Raw genomic sequence first — 19,273 nt, forward strand, 5'->3', positions numbered from 1 at the left:
GTTGCCCCGGCTAGAGTACAGTGGTACAATAACAGCTCAATGTGGGCCTGCCTTTCTTCTTTCCTTCTTTCCTTCCTTCCTTCCTTTCTCTTTCTTTTTCTTTCTTTTTTCTTTCCCTCCCTCTCTCTGTCTCTTTCTCTCTTTTCTTTCTTTCTTTTTTTCTCTCTCTTTTTTTTTCCAGTCTTGCTCTGTTGCCCAGGCTGGAGTACAGTGGTACAATCACAGCACAATGCAAGCTTAAACTCCTGAGCTCAAGGGATAAGGGATCCTCCCATCTCAGCCTCCTCTGTATCTGGGACTACAGGTATGTGACATCATGCTTGGCTACTTTTTAAAAATTTCAGTAGAGATGAGATGTTGCTATGTTACCCAGACCGGTTTCAAACTCCTGGGCTCAAAGGATCCTCCCGCCTCAGTCTTTCAAAGTGCTGGGACTATAGGTGTGAGTCACTGCATCTGGCCCAAAAATGTTTCTTAAACTTAAAACTAAATGTGTGGATGAATGAATTAATGTTAAATCCATGTTTAATGAACATAATGAAGAAACAGTCTGTGTACTGTAACTTGAATGGGTTACTATTATCCTCATTAGACAAATGAAATAGATGAGTCCCAGAAAGGTTAGGAGCCAAAATTAAGGCTACTATACATAGCTTAAACAGGGTTGCTCCTCTTTTTCAATTCACTATTGAAAGGAATAGACAATTCTTTGTACTTTGTTAATGACGTACCTATAACATTTATTATACAAATTTGCTTCCTCTTGACTAGGAATGCAATTAGCAGGAGGTGCAAGGTGCTAACACTTTTTATTACAATTTATGTCATTCCATTTTAGGCGTTTTTCATAAAAAAGATCCCCTTTCGTTCATTTTCACAAGTGGATTAGGTACTCATATAATTTCGCCCCTCAGAGTGGTTTGTACATGACTACCCAAGAGGACATCATATTACAAATCCTGCCAGAATGAACTGGAAGGTGAGTGCAGCAATCATAGCTTAAGGATGAACAGGTTGTTTGGTGTCAGGGTTGTACTAATGGAGATGTTCTCCATTAGTGTTAACTCCCAAAGGAGAACAAATTCAATAACAAAACATTTCAGTTTTTGGCATGTCTATGGAGAGTTAACTTTCCATTGTTCAAGGGTTAATTATCCATTATGTGAATCACTTTTCTTTCTGTGGCTGCTTACATCTAGGAATTCAGTTTACTAGAGAGTAAGCAGGGAAAATAAAGAGATTAAAAGGAATATTTTATATACATAAACTCCAGAAAAAAAATTGGTTTGGGGACAGAATTATATACATATATATCTGGGGAATTGCCAAGTTGATTGATAATTGAAAATGGGTAAGATTGAAGCATGTTTTATTATACACAATATTTTGGGTTTTAAAATTGTTTATTAGGGTCAGTTTGTAGTATGTGCAGTTATTCTCTGGATTTAGCAAATGGTGCCTTAGAGGCTAGTTCAACTTGATGCCCCTCTTCCCTGAAGAAGCCTTAGTGTGCTGCAGCTTAATGAATGAAACAGCACTAAGCGATTCCACCAATTTCTTTACTCATCAATGAGATACAACTGCACTAGGCTATTTTCAGCTATTATTTACCTCAAACAGGGCATTTAATTAGTGCTTGTTAAGACAGTTCAAATGATTTGGCTGCCAGTCTTCTCGCCCCTGCTCTTCATTGTGCTCTATGTCTGCCCTGCCTCTCTCCTGTCTAGTTAACAGGGCATCCATAGCCAGTCTTCATGCCTTTCCATGTCTGACATCAGCCTGATCTCCACAGATGTGGAGTTTGAGGAAGGAAAGAACCACTGGCTAACTGTAAGTAAGTATTGACAAGCTGGAGAGACTGTTGGTTAATACAATGCATTATAGGTAAGTCTGGTACTTGCTGATTACATGAGCTGACCAAGCTGGATATTTGGTCACCCTCGTAAGTCCAGGAAAATGGATGGAACTACTACAAATTCAGGATCCCATGTTCCATCAGAAATTACCCAAGCATTGTGGGGATTAGAGAAGCAACCTTAGCAAATGGTTGGAAATGCTGTCACATAGTAGGAAGATATAACATGGGGGTTAGGGAGGCTCAGATATAGAAGACTCTACGTTGTGTTCTGGACATGTTTCACTCTTGTTGCCCAGGCTGGAGTGCAATGGCGTGATCTCAGTGGCTCACTGCAACCTCCACCTCCCGGGTTCAAGTGATTCTCCTACCTCAGCCTCCCAAGTAGCTGGGATTACAGGCATGAGCCACCACGCCAGGCTAATTTTAAATTTTTAGTAGAGGATGGAGTTTCTCCACGTTGGTCAGGCTGGTCTCAAACTCCTGACCTCAGGTGATCCGCCTGCCTTGGCCTCCCAAAGTGCTGGGATTACAGGCATGAACCAACATGCCTGACCGTTTCTTTCATTATGATAAGCAAGACATATTCACTTTCACTGTCAATGCACTGACATGTAGATATCCATTCATTCATCACATATTCATTGATCCTCCACTCAGAATGAGGCAATTTGACATTGGTTGGGAGAAAAATTAACAAACCTAAAACACAAAACCTGCCTTCTAACCACTTGCAGTTTCATACATTAAAAAAAAAACGCTCAACTTAAAAACATATATAAATGCTAAATGAAGATACAGATTAGTAAAATGCTACCAATGTCAGATCACTTTTAATTTGGGTTTTATGGAAAACTTCAGAGAAAAAAATGTAACTTGTCAAGGATATGATTTCACTGATCTTTAAAAGGTATCAGGAAAATTATGGTTGCTGATGCTAATATGTAAATACAGCATGAAAATATTTAACATACAGTGAAATAGCTGAGAAACTAGAATAAACAGGATCATTTGTATATGTACTCACTCATAAAATAAAATGAATTCACTAAATATATGCTCAATTTTAAGATAATATCAATTTAATTTTCTACTTAATTTTAAACTGCTTTATACATACAGCAATCAATATTTTGAAGTTGTACATAATAGAATTTAGGTTGATAAGCTAACATGTATATTTGATGAAGGGTAATTACCAAACTTATCAGCTAACTAAATCTTTCTTTTTGCAAATACTGTTCATAAATATTTGTGTAAACTTTCCATGTTGTCAATGTGATAAAAAGTCAATTACACTTCATTTATTGCCATTACGGTCAAAACATTTGACTGAATTCAAAGGCAAGTAACTTGGCTAGAATTTGGTCATATTCTTAATAGTTGAATATAGATATGTGGTTGTGCATGTATGTCAGCATTTATAAGCTAACATACATGTACAATCATATGATACAAGGACTATTTTAAAAACTTTTTGAGTTTTTAAAATATGCTTCTTTGTTAGGGGAATCATATAAATACTAAAAACCATTTCTATACAAATAAGAAAGAATAATTTCTTATCGGGGTAATTCTGTTATTTAGCAATTCCATTTGAACATATTTGTAACTGCCTAATTAAATGAATATAGGATATAGGGAGCACTTACAGCTAAAATGTGCATGCAAGAAAATATACATTTCAGAACATGCATCCTCATTAATTTAATGAAGTTAGAATTTCCAGGTGAGCACTAGGAAATTGAGTTATTGATAGTACATTGTGAAGGCTTATAATCAAGGTATTAAAAAAACAGGTAATATTAATATAGCCATTGAAGCACAAAGAAATACATCATTGTCTTGCCTTTGTATCAGAAGTATACTAATCAACTTATGACTTCTCGTATATTTCAATTCAGTCATGAAATTCTTCCACGGCCACTTGGAACTCCAGATCTTAGCAACTATAGGAAAAATCTCTCTGGCAGATCATATATTTTAAAATGTCATCTCTTGGAAATACTCTTAAATATTTGTTTTTACCTATTCTCTGCTTAAAGTTGCTTATATAATTTCATATGTGGTCAATAATAACATGTTTTCAAAGTGTTAGAGATCTAGCTTGCCCTCAGTGCAGTTCTAATAGACATCCCTACCAGAGACTATGTGACAGTTTTCCTGGGAGTCTGGGCAGTTTGAATATTAACTGAGGAATGTTAACCTTCTATGTAGGCCTTGGTGGTAATGGCCAAAGAGCTAGTTACATTTTTTATATCATATTGTAAACATTACACCATTTCCTTTTCAACCTTTTTTCTTAGAAAACAAGATAACTAATGGAAATTACCTAAAAATATTATACATATAAATAGTATAGTCCTAACTAACATGAGCTAACTAAAATAGGCAAAGTTTGCTATTAATATAACATTAAACTTTTAGCATACTAGACCTAATAAAACTCTGAGACTGTTTGCTATCATAATGACGCTAAGAAATTTAATGTGCATCACAAACTACAGGACTTGTGATAGGAAGCTGACTCTGTCCTGGAGGTCACTGAAAAACCTGAGGCTGTAGCAGGGGTCAGTCACTATAGGAAACTTGGGATACATGAGCATGTATGAGTTCTATGGTTAAGAATCTGAATCACTCAGTTTAGCAAACAAAAGCCCAAGGCTGAGTACCAATGTAATATGCTGGATCATTGTACCAGCTTGGACAAGAGTACATGCAACAGGCACATACAATACACATCTGGTTAAATGTAAAATCATCTATTGCTAAAGCATTTTAAACTTCCAGGAGAAATCTACTGGTAGTGTGTTAATATCAAGGGAAGTAAAACAATAAAATAACATCTCTTTCCTAAAATTTAAGAATGTCGAGTAAGTGCCCCTTAGGCTGGGTTGTGATTCTGGAGGTTTTAGCCTAGGAGAACCATACTGGGGACATCAAAGACTCCCCCTCTCTCCAAAAAAGCAATTAACTTCAGCTGCTGCCACACAGTCAAATGCTTTTATGGCCACCATGTTTTTTTAGTTTTTGTTTTTTCCATGCTTAATATTTTAGAACATGCCAGATTCTTGAAATTAGAAAGAAGATGAGAAAACACAGTAAGATGGAATACCTCTAGAAAAGAAACTAAGCAAGGACCTGATGGCAAGTGACGAAAACACATTCTAACAAAAATTACCCTTTTAGAGAGTGTGAATTATTAAGAAGGATGTGGAAGGCACATTTTGGCTATGAAAGCTGGTACGTGGACTCCTCTACTAGTCTCACAACAGACAGGATGCAACCACCCCCACTCCATTCCTTCGATAACTTCCCAGAGCACACTCAAGCACACTCAATCAGAGTTCCTTATATTGAGGACAATACTATATTTGGGTTTAATATTGTGAGGACAGTCATTTAGTTGGCTTATGGCAGGATGATAAATTTCCCGGGAACCAAATAAGGATTCTTGTTGCATTCTTCTGCTTGATACTATGAATGCAGAGGAATAAAGAAGAGGGTGTGACAAATCATATTTTCCAAAGGTCGGGTGTGGGGAGGTTCCCTAACATTTAAAAGCAACCAGTTCTTAGGAAAGTGATCTTTAGAACAGTATTAGCAAGAATTTTTGCTCTACATACACTATAGATATTCTTTCCTGCTTAGCTGGGTATATAAGTACTGTGAGCACAACGTAAATGCTCAGAAGAGAAATGCATGGAAAGCTGGTGGAGTGAAACTCCAGATGAACAATTAATCCCACTTTCACTTCCCCCACCTACCTCGCTGCCCCCACTCACCTATCTTCCTCCTCCCACAAGGATGTTTGCTAGGCAGGTCAAGGCTGACATCCATCTGTGGCAGCATGAAACCTATGCCTGCAAGCTGCTCCTGAGCATAGCCTCAAGGCTCTGCCATTGTCCATAAAGTACTCTCAGTTGTGTCCGCTAAAAATCTTCATCATTCCATTTGACTGTTTGGTAATATTTCTTTAATTGTATTTTTTTGTTTGTTTGTTTTAAAAACGCCCTTTGTTTCCTGCCTGCCTTAGAGACACCAAGAATAAAATCCTTGACACATCAAATTCTGGAACCTCACCACTCACCAGGACTGTGGTTCCTGATCCAAGGAGTGACGACTGAGAATCAGCACACAGTCTCTTGAGGGTGTCGAGGCCTGGCTGTTAAGCTCCCTGCTCTGATTAGTTTGTCGAGTTCACAGTGTTCCAGAGTGCTGAAGCACAGAAATTAGGGAGGGGAGGTGGAAGGAAAATCACTGGAGCCTCTTACGATCTAACTTCCACTAACTGGGAGGAAATGTCTTATAAATAAACAACAGTAAGAGAAACAAAAAAAAAAAAACCCATCCCGTCCTGCCAGAGGAATGTACATTATTGTCTCCCGACGGAAAACTTTACACCACACCAGAATGCAGCCATGTCTCCTGAAACTACCTCCCTCAAAACAGAAAGAAAAAGAGAATCAAAAAGGAAAGGAGAACAAAACAAAACAAAAAAGATTTCATCCCCTTGAATTCTGTTGGGAAGTTCATGTGAGTTCCCAGTAGACAAACTAAACTAAGCAATTTCAACAGTGTCACTGTTCCAGAATTTTGTGCAGAGGCTGCTTATTAGCCAAATTTCATTTCTGCCCAGATCACTGCTGTACCATCCAGACATTTCAGAAGGGAAGTTCAGGGAAGGGGGGAAGGGTACGACTGTGGAGAAGAGGAAGAAGAGAGGACAAAGGAAAGCTCCTGATGAACCAGAATGCCCTAGCCACGGCCATGATAGAGCGAGCCCCCACCCACCACCCGACTACTGCTTGTTGAGGACTTGGTGATGCGGTGTGTTTTATCTACTTACTCTTTCTGCTTGGGAGGCCGAGGTTCCTACATTTCCAGCTCATGCTGGACTGTACCGTAAGCAACAAGTGAAATGAGTTCAGTGATCTCATTCTAGTCCTTCGACTCCTGTCCACATCACTAAGCGACTGCACAGCTTGGCACAGGCCAGGATGAGTCAGCAGTCTCTGGTCATGAGAGGCCAGGCCTAGAATAGCAGGGGGGTTTAGGTCAGGAGCAAAATGAGGCAGAAAGGCAGTCTAGATGGCCGGGCTCTGTTCTGCAATACACAGGAATACTGCAGTTCAAAACGAAAGCACCTCATCAGCTCTGGGGTGAAGACTGTAGGATTGTAAAAAAAGAAGCATCAAGAGAAAAAAAAAAAGCTGCCTACCAAACATATCAAGGACAAAACAGAGTACCACAGTCAGAAAAAGAGGGCACTGGTGGAGCCCTGGAGGATAAAAGATGCTCATTAAGGTTTCTGAAATCTCTTTTCTTCCACATGCTCCCAAACTTGAATTAAGAAATGGTGGTTTCCTATATACAATCCTAGTATTTTGGTATTGTTTTCCCAATTCATAAGTAGCAAAACAAATAAAATGCAAAGCACTGCAATTAAATACCAAGAAAAGCCTCATATTCCACAAAATGAGTCTGATATCTAAAAGGTATATATTTGGGTTAATAGTGTCTGTATATGGCCTGTATGAAATGGTTAAAGAGGAGTACTCTTTAAATTGAGATTCAGTGGGGGTAGAGAAGAGCTTAGAGAAAAGAGAGCTACAGTTAAATGATAAAACACAGGGGAACTATGATACTGAGACAATATTTCTACTCGATGGGGCCAGCATAGACCTCCATTAGACCACCATCAAGAAAAGATGCTTCCCACTAATAGGACTTCAAACAATTCTCCCTCTGCAGTAGTACTGTAATATAACAAAGGGAGATGGAAAATAAAATAATCAGATGGAAAAACAAGGTTCAACATAAAAAATAAATTAGTGATAGATATTTTGTTTCAGAGGAGGTAAATTGTTCTATAAATCAACTGATAAAAAAAATCTTGCTATCTGAACGGACTTAGAAATCCATGTCTAGATAAAGATACCAAGGTGGAGATTGATAATTATCAGGAAATGGTAGTAATGGCCATAAAGAAGGAAGAAAGCAATCTCAAGTCACATGATGTAGAACAAAACAGCACGGAAAACAGAAGGGGAGCAACAGACTTGGGGAACACTAGTAAAATATTTCTGTAAAGTCCTTTTAAGAGAAATAATAAGGACTCACCACACATTCCTAAATGTTGTTCCTTAGAGAGGCACAGATGTATATGGGTAAGAAAATGTAAAATAAACTTTCGGATTTCATTTAAGAAGGTATTAAGTCATCTCAACACATATTTACTAACTGTTTAAACTTGGGCAAATGAACTTTCTGGCCTCAGTTTCTCTCTCTTTGAAATGGAATTAATATTGTCATCCTCATGGAATCATTTTAAGCACTGAATCAATGTTTGTCAACCTTTGTCACAGCAGTACCTGTCATATGGTGAACATTCAAAAAATTGCTTATTATTCATATTATTTGGTTATCACATCATATCATCTTGGTAAGTACCCAGTGAGAGTCCCCTCCAGTGTTGTTCCACTAGATTGAGTGGAATCAATACGAAGACTCTAGTAAAATCAGTTGAGTAATACTGCTTACAATGATGCTGCTTTAAAAAGATTATTTCTGTCTGGGTATGTTAAACATTATACTGGAACACAGAGGACGTTGAAATCTATTATGTGAAATCCTTGAATTTGGGTATCTATGTTGTCAAAGCAACTTAGAGCCTAACAGTTGTCCAGTAACTAGAGGCCCAAAAAAGAAAAGGAATTTTTAGAAGCTTCTCCAAAAGCAACAGGATAAAAGTGTTATTGGCCTTAACCGCATGATGAGGGCTTTTTACCAAAGGGGAAAACGTAGTCCAGTTGATCATCGCAGCCTAATTGATTAATTGTGGGTCTGACCATCTGGCTGATGAATGCTGACACCCAGCAGTGATTACTGTGTAACACAAATCCGGATGTGCTCTCCCTGATGCCTCCCACAATAATGGCAACTCTGAACTTAAGGTTAGTTTATTCAGGCCTCTTGGCTCAATCTCTTCATGGAATAGTGGTTGTGGCAGGGAATATTTTACTAGATCAGGTCAAACATTATCTTCTCTTATTTCAGTTACCCACTCTTTTCCAATTCTACTCCTACCCACTCCTGAGCCTTCTCTTGTATATAATCACTTTTCATGCAAAGCATTCCATCTGTAGTTTTCATCATATTGTCTGATTCTCTCATTTCTGGTTTCTCTGTTCTGAAAAATATTTGACTAAACTAGAAGATCGGTACTGCTACACTGCTATTTCACATGGGATCCTATTGGGACATTTTTATTGTATCTTATTTGCTACTGGTTTACTTCAAATTACTCTGTGCTTCCAAATGAAGAAAATTATTTTACCTAACTCATAAGCCTGATTAAAAGTTCCAAGTTTTCCATGTGGTTAACAGAATACAAGGGTTAATAGAAGATAATTCTTACATCTTAAGCCTACTTCTGACCCTCAGTTAGGAGTATCCCATGAAGAAGATTCCCCTGGAGCACACTTTACTGCTAGAGAGAGAAAGTCAGACCCATGTAAATGACAAGCATCAATAGCAATGCCATCCACAAACCAATCTATACTTGGAGATGACTTGTACACGGAGAATTCGCCAAGCAAATCAAACCTGTATATATAAATATAAACCCTGGGGAATTATAACCAAATGATTTCATTGTATTTTGTGGGAAGGCTCAGGGGAGTAACCTGATGAAAAACATCTTACACAACCTTGACCAACAAGTCACAAAGACAAATCATCTGTTTCCTCTTTTCTTTTCCCAGACTGATTTCCATCTCTAAATTCATCTTTTCTTTCACTCCCCACAGATGCTGAATTCTTCCATGTTCCAGGGTCAGTTAGTGTTAATTTTCAGTAGAGGACAGCAGTAGCATGCTGAACTGTAGAGTTCCGGGCTGGGAGTTGGGAAATGTTTTTGGCCTGATTGTCAGTAAACAGCTATGTGTCTTGGGCAAGTCAAGTCCCTTAACTCCCCATGTCTCTGTCTCTTCATTGAAAAATGATAGGGTAGGACTGCATAAACTCCATAGTCTCTGCCAACACTAAGATTCTATGGTTCTATAGCTCATTTCCGTTTTTTTCTCCCTTTGGCATCAATTGCCCAACAACTCTGCTTATAGTAATTTCTCTGCTCTCAGTTACTAATGGAAAAATATGTCCTTCGTTTACCACTTGGTATTTTGTATTTGTAATCTCTCTCTTTTTTAATTTGATGCTAGATATTCTGAGTCATAAACACCAACATATCCAAATAGATGCTTTAAATTTGAAGGCATTTCATGAAAATAACTTTCTCATGTAGAATATTTCACGTAACTGGGCATGAAGGAAGCCAGCCATCCAAAAGTGAAGCAAAGGGGCCAACTTACAAATGAGAGGACACCTTTCATAATAAGAGTCTCCAGACTCTTCAACTTAGATAAAGCTAAAATGCTACCAACTTCCAATCAATCCCAGACACTATCACAGACACTTAGGACTACAAATCTGAGGACCATCACTGGCAGCAAAGCAGTTCTTATTTCACCTCCACCATCCACTGCCAAGTAGGATTTAGGATGGCATAGTAATAAGAGCCAAGAGGACAATCTGTCATTTATTTTCCTCCAAACTTTTTGAAATTTCCCATTTGGGCTCTGTTTCCCAGTTTTAATTTGGTAACTGCCATTTTTCAGCATTTCTTTTAACAGGTTACTAATAATTTCTGATACAGGACCTCATATTTCATTTTGTGCTGCTAGAACTGCTGTTAATATTTCATCTGCCTTCAATTCAGCTCTGAATAAAGGCTGCTGGGTTTTGATACGCTGTTAACACTTTGGTTCTGGGTCACCATGTTCATCCAGTTTGTCCACATTTTGTTAATAAAAAGTAATAGGTTAGCTATCTCAGAAATACCTCAGGGTGTGCTATACATTCTAGGGATACTTCAGAGTTTATTTTTCTGGATCTTTGATGAAAACCAACAAAAACAAGTATCCTGGGTTTGTTTTCACAAATGACTTGTGATTTGCTTCAGTGTCAGTATTCTGGAAGCAGAGGGCAGTGGTTAAGATACAGGGCTCATAGGCAGATCTAGGTTCAAATTTTGGCTCTCAAATTTATTATATATATCACCTCAGGCCAGTTCCTTAACCCTTCCCAAGCTTTTCCCATTTGTAAAATAGGAATGATAATAATATCCACTTCTATTAATTAATATGAGGATTCAATAAATTAATATAAAGTGCTGAGGACTTCCTGAGTTCTCAATAAATGATGGCTATTATTATCCTAGTATTAATAATCTACAAATTCACATTATAGTATTATTATTTTGCAACATCTTTTCAGGGTCCACAAATTATTTTTTAGTCCAACCTTTTGCTGTTTGCTTTATTATAGCTTACATTTTTAAAGTCTCAGCAAAATCATGTAAAATATTAAAAAATCTGATTTCAAACTGTATGCACAGTTAGACTAATATATAGCACCATATTATTGTAGCAGTTTTCAATCTAGTAGCAAATTCTCAAAACTCTTTGTCCATCTAATAAGGATGGACAAAGATAAGCCCTAGATAAGGCACATTGTACCAATACTATTCTGTTCTATAAAAAGATGGCTTACCATATTTACCTTCTCCTACTCCCAAAGAATATAGATTATTTTAATATTCTTTAGGTATGTGTCAGTCAGGGCCCATTAGGACAGAGAAACCATATAGCAATTTGAATAGAAAAATGTAGTTTAAATTATTAATAATAACAGGGGATTACAGTAATGAGAGTAGCTAGTAGGAAGTAAAGAATACTTTAAAGAATATAAGAAGAACATGGGCCAGGCACAGGAGCTCATGCCTGTAATCCCAGCACTTAGGGAGAAGCCAAGGTGGGTCTTCAGCCTAGGAGCTGAAGACTAGTTTGGACAAAATGGCAAAACGCTGTCTGTACAAAATATTAGTCGAGCATGATGGTGTGTGCCTGCAGTTCCAGCTACTAGGGGGGCTGAGGTGAGAGGATTGTTTGATCCCAGCAGGTTAAGCATCCAGTGAGCTGCATTCCAGCCTGGGTGACAAACCAAGACCTTGTTTCAAAAAATAAAAAAGAATAGAAGAATAACAAATAGAAGGAACAGTCATTACTTGTAGGGCTAAGAAAGCATACATGAGGAAGAGTCTCCTCTATCCCTAGACTGATATGTAGACCTTGTAGGACACAAGACCAAAATCTTCTGGACCCCTGGACCAGGATCCAGACCTTGTTGGACAATGCACAGCCATAACTCACTAAACGGCAGAGAGGTTGCTGGGGAGCTGCATCAGTAGAACCTGCACTCTAGGGTGCCAATGAAAGCTATTTACAGGGAAATATCTCATCTGAAGCACTCTGCTATAAATCAGCCAATGTGTGTATATGGATGTGTGTGCACATGTGTGTGTGTATGGTGGGTACTGGGGAAGCTGCTACCTGCCAGGTATTAGAGAAGTTACCTGTGCTTCAGCTACTGGGTACTGGGCAAGCTGCAGGAGCTTGATGATGAAAAAGTTGCTTACATTGTGGAAGCCAGGCTCTGGAAAAACCGTGCACATTCCAGGAGGCTGCCAAAGTACTACATGACAACCAGTAAGGAAATTTGTTCTTTCTGCAGTATCTCTCTACCTTCTCTACTGACAAAGCACCCTCATACCAGCTAGCAAAGAAAAAATATTTAAGGAAACCAGATACATTTTTGCAGAGCAGGCAAGGAAGAGGACATTTGGAAGGAGGCAATGGAAGGCAATCCATTGGTCACTGGCACAGATATTATTATTTGCTCATACATTTCATGAAATAACTCACATTAGAGATTATAACCCAGTATTTTCAACTTATTGCACTACTGTTAACGTTTACTAATAAACCAACTCTCTGCTAAGCAAATACTGTCAGAATTAAGAAAAATAAGAGGCCAGTAAACAAAGCCTATAATAGGCTATTTTTAAAAGTTACAGTACTAGTATAAGTACAAAACCTTTTCCCCCAAGTGCTGCCCACATACTTTTAATTACATGTTTATAATTTACTTAAGAAAAAAACGTACAGAAGTACTAAGCTATTGACCTAAATTTATGCATCAGTGATCTCAGTCCAGAATCTCAACCAAGTGAGTGATCAGTAGAGTCAATACAAACAACGAAAAGCTTTGAGATAGGTAAAAGTTGCTTCGATTATCATTTTTCCTTTCTCTTTCCTTTTCTTTTTAATTAACTCTAGAACTCATATTTGCTTGTTCTATGACATTTTGGTTGAGGGTGGCTCTTAAATACAGGTTAATTTTTTTTTTTTTTTTTTTTTTTTTTTAGATAGAATTTCACTCTTGTTGCCCAGGCTGGAGTGCAATGGCATGATCACGGCTCAAGCGATTCTCCTGCCTCAGCCTCCGGATTAGCTGGGATTACAGGCATGTGCCACCACACCCTGCTAATTTTGTATTTTTAGTAGAGATGGGGTTTCTCCATGTTGGTCAGGCTGGTCTTGAATTCCTGACCTCAGGTGATCCGCCTGACTCGGCCTTCCAAAGTGCTGGGATTACAGGCATGAGCCTCTTTTTTTTTTTTTTTTTGAGACAGAGTCTTGCTTTGTTGTCCAGGATGGAGTGTAGTGGGGTGATGTCGGCTCACTGCAGTCTTCGCCTCCTGGGTTCAAGTGATTCTTCTGCTTCAGCCTCCTGAGTAGCTGGGACTATAGGTGTGTGCCATCAACACACCGGCTAATTTTTTAATTTTTAGTAGAGACAGGGTTTCACCATCTTGGTCAGGCTGGTCTTCAACTCTTGACCTCGTAATCCATCCACCTTGGCCTCCCAAAGTGCTGGATTACAGGCATAAGTAACTGTGCCTGGCCAAATATAGGTTAGTCTTTTTCAGAAAAATACATATTTAGAAGTATTTTCTTATGATTCTTGTCCTATATTGTTCTACCCTTAATATTAAATAGAGAAGCATCAATAAATGACCAATTTGGTAAACTATGATATTGTGATCATTGTTGTGATTGAAACAATATTTTGTTTAGATATTGTGAACTAGTTTTACATATAGGGAAAGAGTATATTCCAAAATACCTCCCTACTTTTGCCTAATTCCTTTAAGAAGGGAACAGATTCTTTTGCTCTATAATTAGAGGTAGCGTTTAAAATCACAAACACCTGACATTAGCAAGGAGCATGATTGTGAGAGGCTGAGAGCAGAAAAGCTAATTGGGTGAGGAGAGTCCTATGGAGAGTAGACTATACTGAGGTCAGGACCACAAAACACCTTTCTCACCATTCATCCATTTCTACCTATGCCTGGCCATCAGCAGTACTATCTGTTCTCACTATTATGGAAGGGATCTACTTGTTCCCTCATAGTTGTGTTTTCTGAAAAACAGTGGTATCCAGCAAAGCAAGCCATGTTGGGTTGTCTCACAATCACATTGTAGGCATCCCTGGCAGCTGCAGGTGGTTATCCATATGATTTCCTTTTGTTTGTGCTATGTGTGAGTACTGAAGATAAACAATGACCCTATGTTTAGTTCTCTCCTCCAACATACATACACACCCCCCTCTCCCCTGCAATTCCTGAGTTCAAAGAGATGATGACAAAGGAGTGTCATAAGTCCGAGTGTTTCAGGCAGGCAAGTCCATTTTACTTTAGTTTGCCCTTCTGTTCTGCTGGCTTTTCTGCTATGACCCCAGTATACTTACCCTGTCTGCTCTTACTAGCAACATGCCTTTTTAATCAGCCTTCCTGGGGTCTGCATTTGATTACAGCATTTGTGTTCTATTTTGATTCTTTTGTACTGTGCCCTGTGGTGTTAGCTTGAAAGGTGTTATTTATAAAATGAAATTCTATTGTATTGCCACTTGGATTCAAAGAGGGCATATAATATTAATGCAGAATGTATTTAATAATATCTTGAATCTATTAAATCAATTTCTTCATCAGAATACAGAATGGACAGGAGGCACATGGGCTGATAATCAGGTAATAAGACTTAAGAATCACCTGAACTTTTCCTTCACAAGCTTTCCTGAAAGCTGGCATAAGAATCATTCTCTTACTGTCAGGGTTTCCAAGCGGAGGAGACTACCTTTCTTCAGCCAGACTAGTGCAGTGCGCACCTGTTTAAACATTCAACTGTGCAGGCCAAACATTTTCCTAGGCTTTCAGATGCAAATTTTTTGACTAAGGAAACTATGAGACCAAACATGAATATGACTTTTTTTACTACATAGAAAGATTTAGGTTATGAAGGAAATGTAATCACCTACTTCTAAGAATCTACTTTCAAGATTTGTAAAAAGAAGTACATTTGTTCTCACACTGACTCTTCTCAAAAGCAGGATAGGAAAATTCTAGTGATACCAATAACTGATGCAAAGTTTCCAAGGTGGCATGTTCCGAACGATGTTCTCACTTAGCAAAAGGGCAGGTTTCATTATGGGCTTCTGGGCCTACAGTCAAATGTTTCTAGATTAGATTGATGGAGGAGTCTCCAAGTTTTTTCAACTTCTAATTTTAATGCAAACTGAAGACTGAAACATTGTACACTGTATTACAGCTTGCACAGCACACTTCTTGCTGCATACATTCCATTCTTTCACTACAATTTTCTTTTCCTGTTGATATATCTGAAATCATCAATGGCTATGCTGCTATTTGGATAGGAAACAAGAAAGAATCTGGTTTGAAAGATGATTTAGGAATCAGGCTCTGCAGAACTTACTAAGAGAAACTGTAACATACAAAGGAAGCTGGCTGGGCAATCTTGAAAGGAGACTTCCTAGATTTTTACCTGTTCTCATTCAGTGGCATATTATATATCTCCAGAAAAATCAGGGTCCAGTTTTCTAACCACTAAAAGGGGAATAATGATCCTTTACTACTTGCACTGGGATACTTTAGGGATGGATAAGAAAATGATTCCAGAATCTTCTAAATGCTTTGCAATGAAGGTGAAATACAAATGCACAGTATTCTTAAAATGAGAGTTTAGACCCCATTTTTGTTTCTCCAAATCTAGAGATAGAAAACACTAACAAAGAAATGAATTTCTTCCACTTCAAAAATAAATAATATACCCTTATTTATAAATGACATGTCAAACATAAGGAGCTAGGCTGTGTTGGGGAACACACATCTCAATTTTGAATGCATCAGATTATAAGCTATTTGCATGAAGAAATCACATTCATCTCTGTATCCACCCAGGTTCTACCTCATTGATTTATATTATGTAAGTATTCCATTCATTAACATATGTTGAATTGAAATGAAAAATGAGATTGCACAATTTTAGAGCTGAAATTAATTAGAGACCATGTTACATCCGGTTAATTCATTTTATAGATGATACAACTGAGGCCCAGATAAGCTAAGTGACTTATCTAAGTCCAATATTAAACATGTTACAAGTTTTAGAAGAGTTACTTTAAAGATCTTCTACTGAAAATATATCACTGAATTAAAACAAAATAGCTGTTCTTCTGTCAAAATAAGAAGCACTTATTCAGCTCAAATAATCTGATGTATCCTAACCTAATCAAGAAGGTTGAAGCCTAAAATAACAAGTAAACATAATTAAGTAGCTATAGATCATAGGCATGTTAGAAATGCCAAGTTACTGAGGGGTGCATATCTTAATACTTTGCCCATCAGCCAGTCTGAATGGCATATTTTTTTCCAAGTAAAATTAATGTCTTAACAAATAATGGGGGTGAAGTCAGCAAGATGGCAGAGTGGAAAACTCTACCTCTCATTCTTCCACATAAATACTGATAAAACAATGTTGGAACCAAAATACCTTGAAAATTATTTCAGATTGTAGCTACAAAGTAGAGGCACCCTAGAATATCTCAAAATAAAAGCAGTTGCGTTTGCATGGGTAAAAATTGCAATTTCACTTTAGAATGTCATATCAGTACTTGCCCCAGACTGGCTTAGCTCAACACTGAGAGGACTGCTTCAGTTCATGATTTCTCCTGTGTAGCAAGAAGCGACACTGGAGTGTGCATCTGGCTTCCTGGCCTCTGGTCTCTCAGAGAACCCTCTGTTGGGTCAGTTCCTATATTACCTCATACTGAGTACTGACACACCTGTAGAACCTTGTTCCCAGGGATAGGTAACAAAGAAATGAGGAGGGCAACTTCTTACAGTTGGAGTTGACTCACAAGATTAGGAATAGGGGCAGAACTAAGGTTTTTCTTAGATGAGGAAGGAAACGGAATGAAGAGGGCCTTATTCTCAGCATTTCAGAGTGCCCTCTGTGAAGCTAGTTTCCAATTCACCTTGTACTAAGCCTTGTCCAACCATTAGAATTTGGTTCTGTGGGATAGTTAGTAAAAAATAAAAGGAGAAGGCATCCTTTGCAGCTGGCACTGCTCTGTAACAAGAAAAAAACATAGAACTGAGCCTTTTCCTTGAGAAGGGAAGGAAAGAAGTGTAAAGGGCCTTGCCCCCGTCTTAGACTGTGCTCCCCAAAGTGTTTGTATCTATCTTGTCTCATATTAAGTACTATGAACTGGTAAAGGTCTCTACTCATCAAAACTAGTTTATATAAAGACTGGAAAAGGTAGCTGCTACTTCAAACATACAGATCACAAAATCTACAAGAAATATAAAGAGTAATCTCCATCCTGAAAGATTCTAACCATTCTGAAAGAAACAGAGATCCTGATTTAACTGACAAAGAATGCAAAATAAATGTCTTAAAGAAGCCCAGTGAGTTACAAGAGAACACTGAGAAATAGCTAAATAAAATCAGGAAAAAGATACAAGAACAAAATGATAAGTTAAATAAAGAGATAGAGACAATAAAGACCCCAATAGAAATACTAAAGCTGAAAAATACAAAAACGGAACAGAAAGATTCACTAGAGGAGTTCAAAAGCAGAGTTAATAAAGCAGCAGAAGGAGTCAGTGAACATAAAGACAGATCATTTGAAATCATGCAGTCAGGAGCACAAAGGAAAAAACAACAAAAATAGAGGAAAGCCTAAGTGACTTAAGGGACTCCAACAAGTAAATCAATAAACACATGATGGGGATTCTGGGGAGAAGAGAGAGAAAGGGGTAGAAAGTCTATTTAAATAAATAATGGCAAGGAACTCCCAAATAAGGGGAGAGAAATTAACATCCAGACCCATGAAGTCCAAAGAGCTACACGAAGACCCTTTATAATCCAATTGTCAAAAGTCAAAGATTGAGAATTTTGAGACCAACAAGAGAAAAGCAACCCATTATATTCAAGGGAGTTCCCATAAGACTGTCAGCAAATTTCTCAGCAGAAACCTCACAGTCAAAGAGAGTAAGATGATATATTCAAAGTGCTGAAGATGAAACAACAACAACCTGTCAACCAAGAACACTATATCCAGAAAAGCTATCCTTCAGAAATAAAGAAGAGAGAAAGAGTTTCCTAGACAAGTATGTTGAGGGGCATTCATCATCACTATACTGGCTTTGCATGAAATGCTCTAGAAAGTTCTTTAAGCTGAAACAAAAGAATATTGATTAGCATCATGAAAAGATGAAAGTATAAAACTTGCCAATAAAGTTAAGTATACAATCAAATACTAGAGACCACTAATGCTGTAATGATAGTGTGTAAACACTTTCAACTCTGGTACAAACATTAAAGGACAAAAGTATAAAAATAATAACATGATTTGTTAATGGATACACAGTGTAAAAAGATGTAAATTGTGACATCAATAACATGAAATGTGTGTATGGGAGAAGTAAGAGTAGAAATTTTGTATGTGATCAAATTTAAGTTGCTATCAGCTTAAAATAGAATGTAAGTTGTTTTATGTAAGTCTCATGGTAAATACAAGTAAAACACCTATAGTAGATATATAAAACATAAAAAGAAAGGAATCAAAGCATGTCGCTACAAAAGATAATCAAATCACAAAAAGATAGCAACAGAGGAACAAAGGAACTACACAATAACCAGACAGTAGTTTTAAAATGGCAGTAATAAGTTCTCGCCTATTAATAATTAAGTGTAAATGGATTAGCTTCCCCAATCAAAAGATACAAACTGGTTGAATAGATTAAGAAGACGAACCATATGCTGCTGAAAACAAAAACAACAACAACAACAACACACTTTAGCTTTAGGGACAAACAGACTCAAAGTAAAAGGTGAAAAAAACATATTCCAAGCAAATGATAACCCAAAGCTAGTAAGAGTAGCTAATCTTATCTTATACAAAATAGACTTTCAGCCAAAAACTGTCACAAGAGACAGAGAAGGTCATTATATAACAATAAAGGGATTAATTCATTAAAAGGATATAAAAATCCTCTTGATTAGAATCCTTTTGATTGGAATCCTCTTGACTGGAATAGAACAGAAACTGAATAAATGTAAACTATTATTGTAAAATAGAGATCTCCAATGAACT

The 19,273-nt window shown here is 37.6% G+C and overlaps 1 protein-coding gene across 22 annotated transcripts in view; it reads right to left on the reverse strand.

Annotated features, from left to right (window-relative positions):
• Positions 1–19,273, reverse strand: part of ZBTB20 (zinc finger and BTB domain containing 20) — an 822,970-nt gene that overhangs the window by 309,100 nt on the left and 494,597 nt on the right. For 3 of the 22 annotated variants that reach the window (XM_064374646.1, XM_012463972.2, XM_012463974.2), the window contains exon 1: positions 6,705–7,585. The exons of 18 other annotated variants lie outside the window; for them this stretch is intronic. The gene's annotated coding sequence lies outside the window, so the exon portion shown is untranslated. Of the gene's footprint in view, positions 1–5,945; positions 6,074–6,704; positions 7,586–19,273 lie in introns of those variants that run through there. One more of the 22 variants, XM_064374647.1, reaches the window with a different exon arrangement.

The sequence above is a fragment of the Aotus nancymaae genome, unplaced genomic scaffold (genome assembly GCF_030222135.1).
Source record: "Aotus nancymaae isolate 86718 unplaced genomic scaffold, 86718_ANA_hifiasm-v0.15.2.pri h1tg000011l, whole genome shotgun sequence".
Classification (NCBI taxonomy): Eukaryota; Metazoa; Chordata; class Mammalia; order Primates; family Aotidae; genus Aotus; species Aotus nancymaae.